Below are 6,211 nucleotides of genomic sequence, written 5' to 3'. Positions count from 1 at the left end.
AAACAAGAAACATCTCAAATAAACAACCTAACCTTACACCTAAAGCAATTAGAGAAAGAAGAAACAAAAAACCCCAAAGTTAGCAGAAGGAAAGAAATCATAAAGATCAGATCAGAAATAAATGAAAAAGAAACGAAGGAAACAGTAGCAAAGATCAATAAAACTAAAAGCTTGTTCTTTGAGAAGATAAACAAAATTGATAAACCATTAGCCAGACTCATCAAGAAAAAAAGGGAGAAGACTCAAATCAACACAATTAGAAATGAAAAAGAACAAGTAACAACTGACATTGCAGAAATACAAAGGATCATGAGAGATTTCTGCAAGCAACTATATGGCAATAAAATGGACAACCTGGAAGAAATGGACAAATTCTTAGAAAAGCACAACCTTCCAAGACTGAACCAGGAAGAAATGGAAAATATAAACAGACCAATCACAAGCACTGAAATTGAGACTGTGATTTATAATTTTGCAACAAACAAAAGCCCAGGACCAAATGGCTTCACGGGCGAATTATATCAAACATTTAGAGAAGAGCTAACACCTATCCTTCTCAAACTCTTCCAAAATATAGCAGAGGGAGGAACACTCCCAAACTCATTCTCCGAGGGCACCATCAACCTGATACCACAACCAAACACAGATATCACAAAGAAAGAAAACTACAGGCCAATATCACTGATGAACATAGATGCAAAAATCCTCAACAAAATACTAGCAAACAGAATCCAACAGCACACTAGAAGGATCAAACACCATGATCAAGTGGCGTTCATGAACCCAGGAATGCAAGGATTCTTCAATATACACAAATCAAACAATGTGATAAACCATATTAACAAATTGGAGGGGAAAAACCATATGATCATCTCAATAGAGGCAGAAAAAGCTTTTGACAAAATTCAACACCCGTTTATGATAAAAAAACCCTCCAGAAAGTAGGCATAGAGGGAACTTACCTCAACATAATAAAGGCCATATATGACAAACCCACAGCCAACATCATTCTCAATGGTGAAAAACTGAAACCATTTCCTGTAAGATCAGGAACAAGACAAGGTTGTCCACTCTCACGACTATTATTCAACATAGTTTTGGAAGTTTTAGCCACAGCAATCAGAGAAGAAAAAGAAATAAAAGGAATACAAATTGGAAACGAAGAAGTAAAGCTGTCACTGTTTGCAGATGACATGATACTATACATAGAGAATCCTAAAGATGCTACCAGAAAACTAGTAGAGCTAATCAATGAATTTGGTAAAGTAGCAGGATACTAAATTAATGTACAGAAATCTCTTGCATTCCTATACACTAATGATGAAAAATCTGTAAGAGAAATTAAGGAAACACTCCCATTTCCCACTGCAACAAAAAGAATAAAATACCTAGGAATAAGCCTACCTAGGGAGACAAAAAAAGACATGTATGCAGAAAACTATAAGACACTGATGAATGAAATTAAAGATGATACCAACAGATGGAGAGATATACCATGTCCTTGGATTGGAAGAATCAACACTGTGAAAATGACTGTACTGCCCAAAGCAATCTACAGATTCATTGCAATCCCATCAAACTACCACTGGCATTTTTCACAGAACTAGAACAAAAAAATTCCCAAGTTGTATGGAAACACAAAAGACCCCGAATAGGCAAAGCAATCTTGAGAAAGAAAAACAGAGCTGGAGGAATCATGCTCCTGGACTTCAGGCTATACTACAAACTACAGTAATCAAGACAGTATGTTACTGGCACAAAAACTTATGTATATGTATAGCTGACTCACTTTGTTATACAGCAGAAACTAACACACCATTGTAAAGCAATTATACTCCAATAAAGATGTTAAAAAAATAAAATAAAAATGAGGGACTTCCCTGGTGGCGCAGTCGTTAAGACTCCGCCTGCCAATGCAAGGGACACAGGTTCAAGCCCTGGTCCAGGAAGATCCCACATGCTGCAGAGATACTAAGCCTGTGCTCCACAACTACTGAGCCAGCGCTCTAGAACCCACGAACCACAACTACTGAGCCCGTGTGCCACAACTACTGAAGCCCACCTGTGTAGAGCCCGTGCTCCACAACAAGAGAAGCCATGGCAGTGAGAAGCCTGCACACTGCAATGAAGAGTAGCCTCCGCTCGCCACAACTAGAGAAAGCCTGTGCGTAGCAATGAAGACCCAATGCAGCCAAAAATAAATTAAAAAAAAATTTTTTAAAATAATAATCCTTTTAATCAGTTTGAGTTTACCCTCTATTTTCTTCAGAGATCCTGACTAAAACAATTGTAAATAATCACGCAAGCCAGGTTCTCCAAAATAGTAACTCCTACAGGTAAAACCACATTTCATTTTGTGGGTAACCTTTCCTCTAAGCACTTCTGGAATCAGAAAGAGGGTAGGGGGCTGTGAGGGGTTTTCCAGACTACAGACCCAGCTAGGCCCACGTAGGAGTGAATGAGCCTTCACATGGTTCCAACCCCAGCCTGCACGGCTTCCACCTGAGACTCCAGGTGTAGTGAATTAACAACCCTGATGTACCCCATCTGAATTCCTGACCCACAGAAACCATGAGACATAAAAACTTATTATTGTTGCTTTAAGCCACTACATTTTGAGGCACCTTGTTACACAGCAACAGATAACTAGTATATTTGTCCTCTCCAGTGTCTGTCCACTGAGGAACTCCCAACTTCTTTCTCTTTTTCGCTGTCCATCATCTCTGACACCTGTGAGAAGAGGTGGTACCAGCACTCACTGACCCTAATCACACAGCAGAGCAGGGTGACTCATTTCTCCCATTTCCTAAGTCTTTCCTGGCAAGACTTCACAGCACAGCACAGTGGTAAAGAGTGTACACCCTCTAGCTGAACTGTGTGGCTTCAAGTACTAGCCTAGCTCTGCCACTTACTAGCTGTGAGCCCTTGAACTAGTAATATAATCTCTACATGCCCCAGCGTCTTCATTTGTAAAATGGCTGATAGGGTTATTAGGAGGATCAAATGAATTATTATTTGTATATTGTTCCAGAGCGCCTTAAATATAGAAAGTGTGACATAACTGTTTGTTAAATAAAATAAGACAGTATGCCAGAAAATGACCACTTTCCTCACAAAGCAAAAGAATGGGTAAGAGTCACTGAATTCAGAAAACGTAAAGGATGGCATTAAAAACCTAGTCTCTTCTAAAGTATTCTAAAGTATTTCATTAAGGGTAACATACTAATTACCTGATACGACTATATACACATACTGTTTTGCTAATTTGTCTCTGGCTTTCTAAAGCATAATTTTGAACCTCCTTACATAGACTGTATGTAGCTTTCTCCCCTGCTCTTTAATAAATCTTGAGACCTGTGTATCAGGTCTGGTATATAAGCCAAGATCCTGACAGGAAACAGATGACACTCGGAGAATTTAATTGACTTTTTTTTTGAAAGGTGGAGAAGATTTTTAAAAGGCAATAACAAAGGATAGTACAGCTAGAGATGGCAGGGAGCCGTTAGCTCCCACAGGCTGTAAGGCAAGTGTAGTACTATGGAGAGGGTTGTCTGGAAGGGACTTTGGCAGAGGGACACTTCCAACCAGGGCTGACCCAGTTGGGAGGTTACCAGGTGTTTGGTTACTTATTGCTGTGAAACAATAATCACGTATTGTGCTCACAATTTTGTGGGTCACTAACTCTGGCAAGGGCACAGCAGAGATGGATTATTTTTGCTTCACAAAAGCCTGGAGTCTCAGCTGGGGTGGTTTGAACAGCTGGAGATGTTTGAGACAGCTTGACAGGGGTCATATATCTGGGGCCTCAGTACGGTTGTTGGCTGGGTTCCTTGGTTCTTCTCCATGATATGTCTGCTGGGATTGCAATATCCTCCAAGATATTGTCTTCACTCACATGTCTGCCTCGGAAGGCTGGAACAGCTAGGGGATGGCCAGCATTGCTCTCTCTCCTCCGGCTCTCCCTATGTCTCCCTCCAGCAGGGAAGTCTCAGGGTAGTTGACTTCTTACAAGACAGCACAGAGCTCCAAGAGTGAGTGTTCCAAGAGAGACCTAGGTAGTGGGGGCTTCAAGGCTTCTTGTGATGCCATAGCCTCAGAAGTCTCAAAATGTCACTGCCACTGCATTCAATTGTTCAAGCAGGCTACTTAGGCCAGCCCTGATTAAAGGGGAGAGGGGAATTGGACTCCACACTTCCATGGGAGAAATAGCAAAAAAATTGACGTCATGTTTAGTTTACCATATCAGGTTATTAAAGATTCTGAGCTCATTTTCCTCCATGCCTGCTGTCTCTTTCTGATGCTCCCTATAAACCAAGGCAGCCAATAGCCAGAGGGCAAAAGAGCTTGTTTTTTTTTAATTCTGCTAAAATCTAATAAACTGAGAAAATTTACATATTTATAAATATACAAATTTATATTATACTTTTATAATCACATATATTATTAATATCAATACAGTCATATTCATATTATTTTTAAAAATTGAAGTATAGTTGATTTACAATGTTGTGTTAGTTTCAGGTGTACAGCAAAGTGATTCAGTTTTATATATATATGTGTGTGTGTGTATATATATATATATACACACATACACACACATATATATATATATTCTTTTTTCAGATTCTTTTCCCTTATAGGTTATTATAAAATATTGAGTATAGTTCCCTGTGCTATACAGTAGGTCCTTGTTGGTTATCTCTTTTATATATAGTAGTATGTATATGTTAATCCCAAATTCCTAATTTATCCCTCCCTCCCCCTTTCCCATTTGGTAACCATCTGTTTATTTTCTATGTCTGTGGGTCTATTTCTGTTTTGTAAATAAGTTCATCTGTACCTTATTTTTTTTAGAATCCACATATAAGTGATAGCACATATGTCTTTCTCTGACTTCAGTTAGTATGATAATCTCTAGGTCCATATGCCCAGGAGTGAGATTGCAGGATCATATGGTAACTCTATTGTTAGTTTTTAAAGGAAACTCCATACTGTTCTCCATGGTGGCTATACCAATTTACATTCCCACCTATAGTGTAGGAGGGTTCCTATTTCTCCACACTGTCTCCAGCATGTATTGTTTGTAGACTTTTTGATGATGACCATTCTTCCTGGAGTGAAGTGATACCTCATTGTACTTTTGATTTGCATTTCTCTAATAATTAGCGATGTTGAGCATGCTTTCATGTGCCTGTTGGCCATCTGTATGTCTTCTTTGGAGAATTGTCTATTTAGGCCTTCTGCCCACTGTTTGATTGGGTTGTTTTTTTTGATATTGAGCTGTGTGAGCTGTCTGTATATTTTGGAAATTAATTCCTTGTTGGTTGCATCATTTGCAAATATTTTCTCCCATTCTGTAAGTTGTCTTTTCATTTTGTTTATGGTTTCCTTTGCTGTGCAAAAGCTTTTAAGTTTAATTACATCCCATTTGTTTATTTTTGTTTTTATTTCCATTACTCTAGGAGATGGATCCAAAAAGATATTGCTGCAATTTATGTTAAAGAGTGTCCTGCCTATGTTTTCCTCTAGGAGTTTTATAGTATCCTGTCTTACATTTAGGTCTTTGATCCATTTTGAGTTTATTTTTGTATATGGTGTCAGAGAATGTTCTAATTTCATTCTTTTACATGTAACTGTCCAGTTTTCCCAGCATCACTTATTGAAGAGACTGTCTTTTCTCCAGTGTATATTCTTGGCTCCAAAGGAACTTGTTTATATGGTCCTTATAGGTCAGCCTTGTGGGGAACAGAGTAGGACCTGGAGGAACAAACAGAAGATATCCAGCATACCCAATGAGTCTCTTAATCCTCAAATACTTGTTTTAAGGGTTTCAAGCACTGTGCTAGAGTTATATAGGAGTGTGTTCTTGAGAACATAGGAATGACCAAGAGGAGAGGATCATATAAGCCCTTCATTACCTACATTTGTATTTCCTATTATTGTACCTTTCATTCTTGCAGTCTTAATCTGTGTTCATATAGAACAGTGTTCTTTGGTTTGGGCTAGAATTTCATTCCCTACATACCCTCAATTTCTGGTGTTTCAATATCCCCTCCAGTTAGACTCCCCTCCAACTGGAATCCCACCATTGGAATATTCCTGGCAAATCGTTCTTACACAGGGTGGGTAGCAACATGTTAGTCTGTGTGTGCTAGCATGCTGGGGCTTGGGATGCGGTGCATTTGTACCCCAAGAGTCTAGCAATGTCAGA

The sequence above is a fragment of the Neophocaena asiaeorientalis genome, unplaced genomic scaffold (genome assembly GCF_003031525.2).
Source record: "Neophocaena asiaeorientalis asiaeorientalis breed wild unplaced genomic scaffold, Neophocaena_asiaeorientalis_V1.1 scaffold88, whole genome shotgun sequence".
NCBI classification, from domain to species: Eukaryota; Metazoa; Chordata; class Mammalia; order Artiodactyla; family Phocoenidae; genus Neophocaena; species Neophocaena asiaeorientalis.
The sequence above is the reverse complement of the archived record's forward strand: the minus strand, read 5'-3'. Positions refer to the sequence as shown.